This window comes from Falco punctatus (genome assembly GCF_963210335.1).
Source record: "Falco punctatus genome assembly, chromosome: 6".
Taxonomy (NCBI): domain Eukaryota; kingdom Metazoa; phylum Chordata; class Aves; order Falconiformes; family Falconidae; genus Falco; species Falco punctatus.
In genome coordinates this window covers 64,425,188-64,439,068 of record NC_137585.1, presented here as the reverse complement: position 1 = coordinate 64,439,068, position 13,881 = coordinate 64,425,188, and the positions used below count along the sequence as shown (strand labels likewise).

General features: G+C 44.4%; 2 protein-coding genes across 4 annotated transcripts in view; one reads left to right on the top strand and one right to left on the bottom strand.

Moving 5' to 3' along the window:
* SFMBT2 (Scm like with four mbt domains 2) overlaps positions 1-13,881 on the top strand; it is a 117,507-nt gene that overhangs the window by 25,778 nt on the left and 77,848 nt on the right. The gene's annotated exons all lie outside the window — the stretch shown is intronic.
* The window catches only part of ITIH2 (inter-alpha-trypsin inhibitor heavy chain 2), a 217,179-nt gene that overhangs the window by 182,169 nt on the left and 21,129 nt on the right, over positions 1-13,881 (bottom strand). The window lies entirely within an intron of this gene.

Below are 13,881 nucleotides of genomic sequence, written 5' to 3'. Positions count from 1 at the left end.
ATGTGGAACAGTTTAATAATAATACGATTTGATCCGTAGTGTTTAAGAAAAATGGTGGGTTTTTTTTTTTTGGCTGTGACACCAGCAGAACAGTTGTGCATCCTTACCACTGCGTAGCTCCAAGCAGAATCATGCTTGTCATTGTTACTCATCCATATTCCTGCCATATATCCCATTCATTCTGGAGCAAGGGAAGAAAAGATGAATATTTAGCCTCCAGCTTGTGCATGTGTGTAAGAAAAGTCTCACTTAAGGAGGCTGCTGCTGAAGTTGTTCTTTTGCTTTGTTACATGTGACTGTTAAGAACAGCGTGTGTGGCATGCGGTGTGTGGTTCCTCCTGATGCAGGTGTTGCCTGACTTCCCATGGAAGCGAGCTGCAGGCTCGGTCTTTGAATAAGAGCTGACATTCCTGCTGTGCGTATGCTGAGCTCTGAGCTGGACTTCTCTTTTTGTTCTGGTCTGTGTATTTTGAATAAACAGAGGATTGATTGCTTAAAGAAAAAAGAAAAAAAGAAAAAGAAAAAAGGAAGTCTTGAAGACAAATACGGCTGAGAAACCTGTTGGCTTCGCACTAGTAAATTGAGCTGATGTGAAAAGGGTTAGGTGTTTTATTTTACTGGTCTCTTAAACTACATTTTATTACGTGGATGATAATCAATGTTACCAGAAAAGTGTACAGTACTGTAAACTAAATCTCAGAATGTGAGGGTCAAGGGGTAAGAGATCTTATTGACTGTTGTAATAGAAAATAATGATTGTCTTATAACTGGAGGCAATTGCTTTTCATGGAAATGCTGGAATCTGCTCTTTGGTTTCTGGCTACTTCGTGTGAATTGGTTTGCTTGAATGACTGCAAATGTGCAGTGCATCATAGCTCCTCTCTCTGCTGGCTGGGTGATGTAACTCTATACCAGGGTCTTAAATTTGGGCAAGTGCCCTGTTTTGTTTGGGTTTTTTTCCCCACTCCCATTCTTAGTGAATAAACTCTACTGACTATGTCTTAGTATAGTTTTCAAAAAGGGTAAATTAGATGCATTGTAATTTCAAAAGAGATGTAGGCGTTTAAGGGCTTGAGTTCTGTTTTGGAACGAGGCCACTAAAATGCCTGGAGGATTGGAGCCTTCAGGACTTCTCCCACTTGGAAAAGAGAGAGGTCCTAAATATGCTCATGAACGGCAGAGCTCCTCTGGGTGCGCAGCCTCTGGTCAGAGGTGAGGCTTCCAAAAGATCGTAGCTCCCATTGGGACACCACAGGGTGGAAGCTGAATTTTCAGGAGCGCCCCTTGTCTTCCATAGGGAGAATGGAGCTCTGACCAGCTTTTAGAAGTAGCTTGTGAGTGCTACACCTACAGCATGCAGGTGTCTGGAGTTTGTCCTGTGCTTAATTGCTTTGCTGATGAGTGAATGTGTCTTAGCGAGCCAGACATCACCGCAGTGCTCAGAGTGGTTTCTGGTGCAGCCTGCCGGATTGGATCTTGCCTTGGTAGAAGAGAAACGGACGTTCTCCATGAACTCCATGGAGGTTTTTTACATCTTTAGCTTTGCCTGCTATTTTGTTGTCAGACCTTTGGAAGAAATGAAAGCCGGCTTCAAATCACATGGACCTGTTTTGTAAGGGCCTGATTCTGCACATCTTGGTTGCAGTGAGGATACCTGTTGGCAGGATGTGCCAGTTATCTGTCACTAGGGTTTCATTTTCATCAGGGGCTGAAGGGTTTGGTTCGAAAGCAGATCTGCCGAGAAGGACGTGTTGGACGGGCAAAACACCAGCATCGGGACAGTGCTCCGTCTCTGCTTACGAATCAGATTGGACTGATCGTCATTCATCTTCTAAATGTGATGCCAGACAAGAACGGTACAGAATGGTAGGACGAAGAATTTCATTAGAGGGGAGAGAGAAGTGAAAAAACGGGCCAGATCCGTTTAGCAAATCAATAGAGCTTGATTTAATGTTCAGCACACACAGAGCTTTTAAGGGGCAGCTGCCAAATAATTATTGTTTATGATCCCAATAGAAGGAAGTCATTTAATTTACAGACTGTTACATGATTATTTATTGGGTGACGTTAGTATTGCAGCATGGTGCCTGCGAGTATAGTGTCAAGCGGTGGTATGTCCTCCCATGACATTATGGCACAGCACACTGGAATAGGACTGCCCAAGCCAAATACTAGAGTTTGCAATAAAATGTCTTGCTTTATGAAAGCAGACGGTGTGAGTGTATGTGTGTGCCTGTGAGCTTCACCCTCCAGCCCCTCCTTCCCTGCAGGAAATCAAAGGAGTAAAATTGTAGTTGCTTCAAGCTTTGCCATTAATTATATTTTTCTCATTACAAATCGGTGTGTAATTTGAATTGCAAACTCAACTATCCTGGCAGAATAGATCTGTTTACCATTCAAAGCAAAATGAAAATTATTTAAATTAGTTAATATAGAACTCATTTGAATGAATTGGATGTTTATTCATGAACTAGCTGAGGCAAGTGTGAAGCTGTCCTTATGGTCTGTAGCTTTGGCACTGATCAGCTCTAAAGTCACGTCCTGGGACAGAGATTTCTTTTTTTATTGCATATTAACTGTGGTGTAGACCAGTGGGTAGCTACTGCCTGATGTTGCTGAGTGTGAAATTTTCATCCTTTCTGACGAGGCCCCACAGCAATTGTCATTCATAAGAGGAAGGACAACCTGCTTCAAAGTTCATTGACAGTGGCAAGGCTGTGGTGGAATAGCAGGCTTTGTTTTCTGCCCTGTAGGGGTGAGATGTAACAGACTTTCCATCAGTTAGTTAAAATCTCCCCATTATATTAGCATGCATGGAAATGGGGACGGCAGTTATCCCCTCCTGTGTCTTAGCCAAACACTCTGCTCCTCCTCAACGCAGAGCCAATGCAGTTGTTTTTCAGTGTCCTCCATCCCTTGGGATGTTTTACCCACTGAGCATTAAAAATTTCAGTCTGACTAAACTTTCCCTTATTAGCAATTCCTTTAACTGTGACAGGAAAAGAGGTCTCTTGCCTCCTTTAGCCTGTTATTTCCATGTGCTGTTTTCCTTTGTTGATGACAGTTGGGTTCATGAACACATTTACCATCGGGTGGAAGAGCGGCGTGGAGAACCTGACAAGCGTAGTAGCTAAATTATGCATTGTGAACCACGCGGAGAGCAGGAACGTTGTTTGATTGACACGCGGGTGGTTTTGTACAGATTGCAGATTTACAGCTGAGCCAACAGAGCTGAATCTTGCCTGGCACTATCTTAATGCATTCTGGGATGCGCTAAAGACACTGGACGACAAGATTATTGTGTACACTTGTAATTGCCGCGGTGGTTCTGCTTTAATGTTATTGACAGATGGAAATTCAAATAGGGCGTTTCTGTGTGCAGATATGCGTGGTGAGCTTGAGTCTGCTTGCCATGTTAACCAGGAGACAGAGGAGACTGGAGATGTGAAGAAATACAGCAGGGAGAGAACCAGGTCTGTATTTTGATTTTACAATTAACTGGTGCAGATGGGGAAACCTCTGAACACCATCTATACCTGGATTTGGTGATCAAGATGATCAATCATACTGTGATCACGTGTAGGAAAGGGGCTTTTACTTCTTTGTTACACCAATATAAGAAGGATTAAAGCTCAAAAGCTTGATCTTGGGGTGAAATGAGTCCCTCTTGCATGGTGCTGAGCCTCATTGAGCTGCTTCATCAAATAAGCCATAAAGAGTGGTGGAACTAGAGCATTCTGCCTGCCCAGGCTTTCTGTGAAGGCCAACATCATCATTTGGTCATTATTTGAAATAGGTTTTCATGTGTCTGTCAAGTCAGGTAAACTGCTACCCTGGATCCAGCCCATAGGAGGGAAATTTCGCTCAGATTCCAAGGTCCAGCTCTGATTCTGGGCAGGGTATGGGTGATAAAGGAGATAAAATGCATGCCACAGCAGATTGGGTTGCCTTCAAATGACAACTTGTTGCTTTTTTTTTTTTTTAATATCGTTATCCAAATCTGTCATAGAGCCAGATCCTGCTCTTTGGGATCACTGGTAGAAGGGAGGGGAGAAGTGGATCTGGTTGGCCACGTCAAAACTTATGGCTGGAGGACTCACCAGGTTCTGCACAGTGAAAAGACAATCTGCTGTGTTGTGTTGCTGATCGGCGTGCAAGATGTCAGGTGGACGAACAGGTAGTCTGAAGAAATAACTTTGAGCCATTTTTTCCATTTTGCTGGTGCTCAGGGGAAGTTGTCGATTGATGCAGTGGTTAGAACAGGTGCTGGGGCTGGGCTACAGCAGAAAGCAGTGGGTTGGAGAGCAAATGGGGCATGTGGGTTGTGAACAGGAGCAGTAAGGGGAGGTGGTGAGACAGGACCAAAGAGAAGAGCAAGCTCTGAGCAGTCGCTTTCTGCTCGAGGTGTGGGTTTGGCGTTGTTCGAGACTGCCTGGGTGCACAGAAGGCTTTTTTTGAGGGGCACAGCTCAGAGTGGTGGTGGTGGAGATGCATGTGGTCCATACGCTTGCCTTTCAGCATTGTTCTTGGGGATCATTTCTGTCTGCAAAGGTTGTCCACAGGTTCTTCAGAGAGTGGTACAGAGAATGTTTCTGAAAATAGAGGAGGGCTTCCAGAGCTGCTCTCTAGAAAATGTGATCATGGATTATTTATTTATCTATTTATTTATTAACTGAAGCCAACTTTCCCCTGGTAATCTCATCCTAGAGGAAATAAAACTTAAACTATGCCTGCAGGTCTGCAATTACAGTGCAGGTAGAGGGATCAGATGGGCAGAGTGGACTTCTCCTTTTATCTTTGTGAGGAGCTGGCTTGCCTCAACCAATTTATCTGAGGTGAGTTTACTTTTCTGCTGCTATAATTGAGAGCAGATCTGGCCCTGGTTTAGCTCTTTCACTGAAGGCTCACCTGAAATATCACTTCCTAAAAGCTTGAGGCTGCAGAAGATCAGTAGGCATTCACTGAGCTTATGCTGTTTTACATCAGCTAAGAGCTGGGCCCTCAAGCCAAGTAAAATGAAACTCGGAAATCTTCTTTGGCAGGTTGTACTGTCAGAGACTGGATATTTCTAAAGTAGTATACTGAATTGTTTTTTTTTTTTTAATCTTCTTTGCCCAGTCGTTATCCTCTCATTCCATCAAAACCAAGTTTAGACTAATCTAATGTAAATAGATTGCAGGATTTCTTTGTTTTAAATACTGCAAATGACTCCTAGTACAGTGTTTTATGTGTGCTTTTCAAGTTGACTTTAGCAGACTATTAATTATGCAGGGGTGACGTTAGCATAAATAACTAGTCAGCAAATAAATGTCAATTAAATATTCTATTAGCATAGTAGGCAGCTTTATGCCTTGGCATAGAATATTTAGCAGATTATAGTTAACTAGCATATAAAAAATAGCATTTTGTTCTTTGCTCCCCTAATGATGGCAGAAGGGAGGAGAAGAGGGGAGGTAAAAATCATGCCAGCTTTTGCTGAAGAGCTGGGGGTGTTCGGGCTGAAATTCGCCCTGGAAGGAGCCACGTCAGTTGACTTTGGTGTCTCTTGGGAGCTTGCAGCAGCTGGAAATTGCTGGAGCATATTGTGGCTGGGCCTCTCCTGGCCAACCCTACGTAGCCCCTTGCAGACTCACTCCCGAGAAGAACATTCTTTCATTACGGCACCCACGGTAGTTTTTCCTTCCCTTCCTTGACGTGACTCAGATCGCTTAGTATGGGATGTGAAAATCCAAGAGTTCGCCCATTGCTGGTGTGGCATCAGGAATAATGTTTTCTTGGTAGGGAAAATGGTCTTTTCACTCTTGTGTGAGGCTGGAAATCTTTTGCATGTGCTGCTGGCTTTTGTTACTTTCAAAAGACTTAATATTGCCAAGTGAGCCCCTTTTGGGGTAAACTGAGTGTAGCAGGCCCCCACGTGTCCTTTGGGAATATAAGTTACTGTTGAGCTACTGTGCAAATGTGGCACAGCCCAGTTGGTGGGACAGGCTCTGCAAGAAGTTTCAGTTGTAGACTTGGTCAGATCCAGAGTTTTTGAGCATCTCCAGGTCTGCAGGGCTTGAGGTCAACCTTTACTGGTTTGATTTTCCTTTTAATAATATTTTTCTGGTCTAGAGACATAGTCACAGAGAACTTTGCAGGGATGCTGTGCTGGCCTGTTTGTAAGGTGGGCTTGGGAGTAAGTGATTTATCCTGTGTTTGTGCTGTGGACCTGGGATGGAGCAGCACTGTGCGGGTGGGAAATGGGGGGTGTGCGCTGCTCTGGCTTGAGCTGGGGCTGATGTGAACGACGGAGGCTATCAAGGGGAAAAATAAATGTTTGGTTAGACATAGGTCCTTTTGTTCAAGTTCTTCGGAAGTGTGGTGGAAGTGGTCCTTAGGGAACGTACCTACCAAGAGGCTCCCAGCCTTGGCTCCGCCGTGACCCTGTGGTCTAGGTGCATGGCCATGGGGTACTGCTGGGCTCTCTGCTAAGGGCAGTGTTTCCCCTGGGGTGAAGCTTCATCATCTGAGGTCTCTCTTTGTACGTCTCTATTGAGTTTTTGGTGGAACTGACTTAGAAAAGGTGATTTCCCCCTTCACAATAACCATAAATGCGAAGCCTCTGCTTTGTTCTCAGTATTTTCCTTCGGAAAAAAAAGTTACTGTTTTTTCCCCTCAAAAATGTCTGGGCAGTTGTTTCTGGAATTAAATACCCCAAATGTTGCATTGACTTGCAGCAGTGCCTTATGGGGTTCATATGTGGGTGCTGGTCCCTCCTTGCCCTTTTGTCTGGGTTAGACTTTTATTCACAAGGGTCTGGTCTCTCCATGTAGAGTCATCCTGAGATGCTTTCTGCTCGATGCCCCACGGGGTGCTCTGGTGCCTGGGGAACCCAGGCCTTGCTGAGGATCGGGCATTTGAGAAACCAAAGCCATGCAAGATGTTTTAGGTTTCCAGTTAAAAAAAAAAAAAAGCCCAAAGCTTGCACATGAAGTACCCTCTGTTTATTAAAAGAAAGAAAAGAACACACTTTAATCAAAACCTAATTTTCCCTTAAGAAGCCATTTCAGCAGAAACATACCCAGCAAGCCTAGTTTCCAGGGACAACAACATCTGCTTATGTTGTATTTATATTTATTTATTTTCACAAACAAATGGAGTAAGGGAAACAGGAGCAGGCCTGACCAGACAGCCCGTGGTTCAGTGAGGCAGAGATGCATGCGGTGGCTGTGGCCACCAAGGCTGCACAGGACCCTGCAGTGCACCTAAAGTGCCTGCTCAGCATTCGTTTTGCGGTGCTTTTTTTTATTGCTGAGGAAATTTGCTCAGATTATTTGGGGAAATCCCATTTGTCCTGCCCCCAGATTAGATTATCAGTGCAGCTTCTTAGGGAGGTGACAGTTTCATTGTTGCAGTTGTCCCTGCACAATCCTAACGCAAACGCTGAGTTTTGCACACTTATGGGTGGAAAGTAGTTTCATTTATAAGTATAACTATAACCTATCCTCATTCCAGCGCTGCACTGACTGAGTCAGTAAACCCAGTAAAACACTATTACGTGGTTTTACAGCTAACACTGAGGATAATATAGCACTGTTTACACTAGTGTGTTATTAACCCAACTTGGAGCATGGGTTTAATCTGCAGGTTGGCTGACAGCCAAGGAAGGGTTCAGGAAGGGGTTTTGCCGATGGAGTGAGGTTTGATAACAAATGACTTGAACATACCAGTACGAAATGAATGCGCTTTCTGACTGCTTTTCCTTTGCTTGGGTGGACTGTCTGTCCTGAATTTTATTTCTGTGTACGGCTACCGGTGCATGGTGCTTTCCTCCGTAAATGAATGATGTTGCCATTCCCATGGCAGGAACACTGTGAAGTATCAGGATGGTTTGCAGCACTGTTAATGGTCCCTTTTGGGTGGTACAGGGAAGGCTGAACTATTTTAACTACAGCTACTCTGTTAAGATTAAAGCAGCAGCACCTTGTGTACAAGCAACAGTGGAGCTGAGGATCAGGTTTATTGCAATGAAAACTGGAAGCCTGAACCTTTTATAAACAGTCTGGAGGGGGGGATTGGCAAAGGGGTGGTGGGGAGAAAAGCAGTGATTTTCGTGGACTTTGACAAGTTATAAATATATCCTGAGTGAAACCAATAGTGTGGAGCTTTATGAAAGATTTAATGAATAAATATTTCATGCCCACATGGTGCTTCTTCAGTAACGTGTGCTGTCGGTAAAAAGCAATAAACAAAGAACCTCCTTCAGGGTTTGTTTGGGCTTTTAAATTAAAGTAATTTAATCAGCTTTTTCAGTCAAGCTTGATATTAGTTCATTTCTGTACACAGCACTGTACTCAGATCTGTTTGTTTTCTCCTGATACCTGTTCTCCTGCTTGGAAGATGCTTGAATATCAAAGAATGATTTGTTTCATCCTGCCCCTATGGTGTGCATCTGGGTTTTCAAGGCACAGTCTGACTTCCTCCTGTAGCTTGAGGAACCAGCCATTCTCCACCATCACAGCTGTAGGTGCTACGGGACCCCAGCTGCGGTTTCCATTATCCAGCAGGGAGGTTACTTAAGCATGTAGGTCATTGCTGAATGCAAGCAGGCAGGCATCTTTTGAGTTTTGGAAGCCTTCAGCACCCGGTTTGCTGCTGCTCTAAGGACAAGAATCAACCAAAAGTGCTCTGGAGTCTGGCTGCATGTGGGCGGCAAGGCTTGCATGCTTTTGTACTGGACTGCAGAGATAAGTGCAGGGCGACAGAAAAGCTCCTCAAGCTCAGGCAGTTGGCAAAGCTGGGGCTTGGTGTGCTCGTGCTGTTGCTTTATGGTTGACTGTCACAACAAATGGCCAGGAGGAGATCAGAAAATGTATTAGCTCTGTGCTCCATGTCTTTGCAATACTTTAAAAAACATCCTCAAAGACCTGGTTTTCCCTTGGGAACAGCAGGACTGTAGCCAATTGATTATTTCACAGCTGGACCATGGAAGTGATGAGCAAATAAGACACAGTAGGGAGGTAAAAGCAAGATCAGAGGGGTAGAGCTAACTTTGGGAAAGCATTGGCAGGCAGGGCTGCTTAGTGAGCTGAGGAACTGCTCAGACTTGGACACTGATGCACTGTTGCATGAGGCAGTGGGGTTGGACACAGGTGCATGGAATGGGGTGTTTCTCAAGCTTCTTCTGCCCTGAAAAGGAGTAAAAGTGCTTTCCCCCCGCCTTCTTTTCACCACAACCACTGCTCTGCAACCACTTGTTTTTGTAGGGGGTGGCTTTGGGTGTTGAAATTTATCCCTCTTGGCTGGATGGAGTACGTCCTCCTGAGGTTTGTGCCACACTATGGGCTGTGACAAAAAAGAGGGGTTGTATTAGAAACTGAGGAAGCTTTGCTTGTCTAAACCCATGTAGAGCTATGTTTAATTTATTCTTCTAGTATTATCAGGCAATGTGTGAGATTGTGTCTGTGTAGATCAAAGCCCAACCCCTTTGCACAGCAGAAGGGTTCAACTTTGGCAAAGATTGATGGAGGAAAAACTCCTTGCAGTAGTGCTGAGGTACAATAATTGACTGATGAAGCCCAAAGTGTTGGCAGAACCAATTTCTGCTGCAGCTTCCAACCTCCTGCAAGGAAAGCACATTTCAGTGGGACTCAGGTGCTGTTTAGGATACTCGGAGGGCTTAAGATGAGCAGTTGAGACCCCACAGCTTTGCCTTCTGCTGCTTGCAATTCTGGTCACAGTCTGCAGAATAACACTGCAGCTGCTGCTGTGACTAAACCATTGGTTTTGGACCTGACATTTAGTACAAGTTGTGCTGGAGGAACAAAGATACGGGAGGAAGAGTAATTGCAGCACGAGGCAGAGACTGTGAATGAGAAGTCATATTTCCAAGGAAATACTGCAGGAAGAGGCTGTGAGCCTACATCAGGCTTTTCTGTGAGTAGAGATTTCCTTGTTCTTTAGCAGCAGGTGAAATGGAGTCGATTTTTGGAAGGTACCTTCAAGACCATTTTGGGTAAAATTTCACTTTGACGATTGTTGCAAAACCCCACCTGCTGTCCATGGCACAAACCAGCAAAATCCTCTTTCCAAGACATTTAAGTGCTGAGGGATGGAAAGATGTAAATTATTTTACAATTAAAGTCCTGATGAAGCTCCTAATAAAAAATGTGGTTGAAGAGACAGCAAGTTCGAGGTGTACTGGCCCTGTTGCTCTGTGTTGAGCCACCATTTGACATCATCCAACTATTTGGTACAAACCATGTGAATACAGAACAGAATGCAGAATGGTTGAGAATCTATTTGCTGCCAAGCAGAAGACTTACAGGTATTTTTGTAGATGGTGCGTTGTCATTGAGGAGATTATGTAGAATGTACGTTTTCTGGTTGTGTTTTCATCATAGTATCTTTTAGGTTGGAAAAGACCTTTAAGATCACTGAGTCCAACCGTTAACCTGGCACTGCCAAGTCCACCACTAAACCAGGTCCCCAAGTGCCACATCTACAAGCCTTTCAAATACCTTCAGGGATGGTGACTCCACCACCTCCCTGGGCAGCCTGTTCCAATACTTGACCACCCTTTCTGTGAAGAAATTTTTCCTCATATCCAATCTAAACCTCCCTTGGAGCAATTTGAAGCTGTTTTTTCTCATCCTATCGCTTGTCATCTGGGAGAAGACACCGACCCCCACCTTGCTGCAGCCTCCTTTCAGGTAGTTGTAGAGAGCGAGAAGGTCCCCCCTGAACTCCCTTTTCTCCAGGCTAAACATCCCCAGTTCCCCCAGATGCTCCTCAAGATATTCTGAGAAACATTAAATATTGCTCTTCATAGCAAAACCAGTGGAAGATGTAGTTTTTCACAGCTTTGAATGACAGAACTTTACTTGGTCCAGGTCTTCTGGGCTAAGCACTTGGCAGTGCATTGGAAACCAGACTTTTCAAACAAAATCTCACTCATGACTGTGGAGATCTCCATACCTTGATATCCAGCAGTGAGTGGCCAGAGTTGTTATTCCATTGTCATCCCGCCTCTCCTGGCACATGTGTTCTGAAGCTGTGGAGTTAAAAAGCCCAGAAACCATAGAAAAACGGGAGGATTGACCCCGAGAGCGTAACAGTGGATGCAAACCACTCTTTTGACATGGTCAACTTAACTAATATCTGGCTGAATGTGTTTATTTTATACAGTTGTCTTAAAAAATCATTATTTTGAGAGATTTTGAAGTAGCCGTTCTTGGTAATTGCGTATAATTTCCTTTCCCTAGTCTCCTGTAATTTCCCCTGGAGGAGTTTTGGAATGGAAATGCCATCTCAACTGTAAGTCTAGGCCTAGGTAGTTAATGTGCTGATGTAATACGTAAAACATCAACAGCCTTAAATAATCACCGTTGGAGGCGTCTGTGGAGACTTAAAAGCCCCCTACCATTCATATTCTGAGTTAGAACTGTGGTTCTGGGTCTTTGTGTCAGAGGAGGAGGTGACTTTGTGCATTGCTGTAGGAGCTGGGAAGGTAAATAGCACAAGAGACTTGATGCAGAGCGTGCCAAAGTTGACGTACACGTATCTTCAGTGGACCTTTTTTGATCAGGTTGAAAATTAAGTTGTCTATTAGAGCTGAGCCAATGGAGGGTTTTTGGTGCTCTTTTAGGCCAAGGACAAGCCAACGTGTCTAGTCTCATGTCCTCAGCAGAGCGTTCCTTCAGATGCACCTAGGGGCACCTCAGATTTTGCTCGTGAGGAGCATGCATATAGCGAACTTGGGAGGCTGCTAGTGGCAGATGCAAGCACCAGCATGATCCCGAGCCAGCTGTGACTTGCACTTGATTTTTCCCTCATTACGCATGAAAATGTGGGCTCCCAGTCACCGTGGAAGGGACTTGCTTCCCGAAGCAGACCATATGCTCCCGGAGCCTGTGGAGGTAGCTGTTACACAGTGCAGAGACCTAAGTGATGCTCCTAGAAAGCATTTTCCAGATGACAATTAAAAATCAGTTCCTCTAACCCAGATTTCAAGTTCTGGGTCAATTCTGGCCCTTTTGTGTGACATTGGAAAGCTTTTGCTCTGAATTCCTAAACAATTTGTTTCTATGTCTGTGTGTGCTCTCTCATTTCTACTTGGTTTTGGTCACAGAAGAAAAAAACAACACACAAATAAACTTAAGGACATGCTGAAACCCTTCCTGATTGATGGTTATTTTGTGTTGTGAGGCAGAGCATCCACCTCCTGCATTTGTAGCAAGAAAAGCTTCCTCCCCATACTGTCTGTGTTGGGAATGGATGAAGAAATGGCAGCATTTTCAGGTCATGGTGTAAAAATGCAGCTACTTCCTAAAGTGCTGGAGTTGATCTAGGAAATGTATCTAGGGAAAATTTTGCCAAACTGAAGAAACTATCCTGCTACGTATTATTCAAGTTTTACTGAAGAGGCTCTGCTATGAGGAGTATAGAGCCTAGAGAGGGGGAAATCCTCTAATTCTTTCATGCTGAGCAGCCCTGTGAGGGTCACTGAGGAGTCCCTGGCCACGTGAGGCATCTACAGCCTGAGAATTTGACTACTGAAGCTATGTCTTCTATAGGTAGTCGTGCTTTGCTTCAAGCCATTTTGCTGTTGTCTTTGAACTTGCGGGGCTGGACATCAGTAGCTGGCTCCATTTGGAAGACCTGTTTCTGTAGAACATCTACAAAATTTATTTAGAAACAAAGAAGCCATACCAACTTGGAGGAAATACTGTGATGAAGATGAGATTAAGAGCTTGCAAACCAGCTGAATGAACCATGGCTTTGCACTAAGATTTGGGAGCCTTCAATTCAGAAGTGAAAGCATTTGAGTTCGTCAGAGCATTATCATCTCCAGTCGACATGTTCCAGAGTGATGGAGAAGCTGAAGTTTTAGAATTCAAAGGAGGTTTGGGAAAAGCTGCTGTCATTTCCAGTCCTGTAATACATTGTTATTCTCATTTCAGATGATGCCTTGCATAATGTTCCACGTTGATCTCTGATTCAGATCTAAACTCTTCAAAGTTTGGGGGATGTTTTTGATCCTGGGATTTATAGTTTGAGCCCTTTTCTAGTTTAAAGTGAGGAAAACACATGTTCAGCAAGCACCAAATGAGTCTTGATGGAGTATTTCTTTGATGATGTTGTGATGATGATGATCTTGTGCATAGGATGTTAAGCACCTCATGGGGCATGTCTGTGCTCAGACTGTACCATTAATTTCGGGAAGGATGCATGATGAATGTTCATAAGGCCCTCCAGGTTCTGATTTGTGGTGCTTACCTCACACAGCCGAGAAGCTCCAAAGTGATTAAATGGGACTCGATCATTGGAAGCTGGCAATACAGTTCCGATTAATTGCAGGATGCACTGCAAAGTGCAAAATGAGTTTGGGTTTGTTTGTTTTTTATAAAACACGTGTTTCTGCTTTGGGGGTGTTAGAACGTGAAGTCATGATGGATGAGGCTTGTTGGCTGTTTCCATGAGAATCTGGGAGTATGCTGGCTCACTCTTGGGTCGTGGGGATGATAAGGCTTCCAGTATTGTCCCGTGCTCTGGGTGTGAGCAGTGAGGTGTGGGGAGAACCATGGGCAAATCCTTACATCACACTTAGTTCATCCTGCTTTGCTGTTTGTTCCTTGCAGCACTGTTCCTCACCAGCTCGAGTGCTGTGGTACCAGCCTCCTGCCTGAGCCCTGCCAGAGTTTTCCCACAAGGCATCCCTCTGCCTCTCATCTCTGAGGTGCATCTTTGCCCTTGCATTGAGGGTCCAGGCTGAAACTAATAATGGCTTGTTTTTTCTTTCCAATCACAGCTTGTGCCTTCAAAAGTCAGCACGCAGTTTAAGACTGCCAGTCTGTGGCCATAGAGCCAGGGACCTGTATGTAGCCATAACACCTAATAACC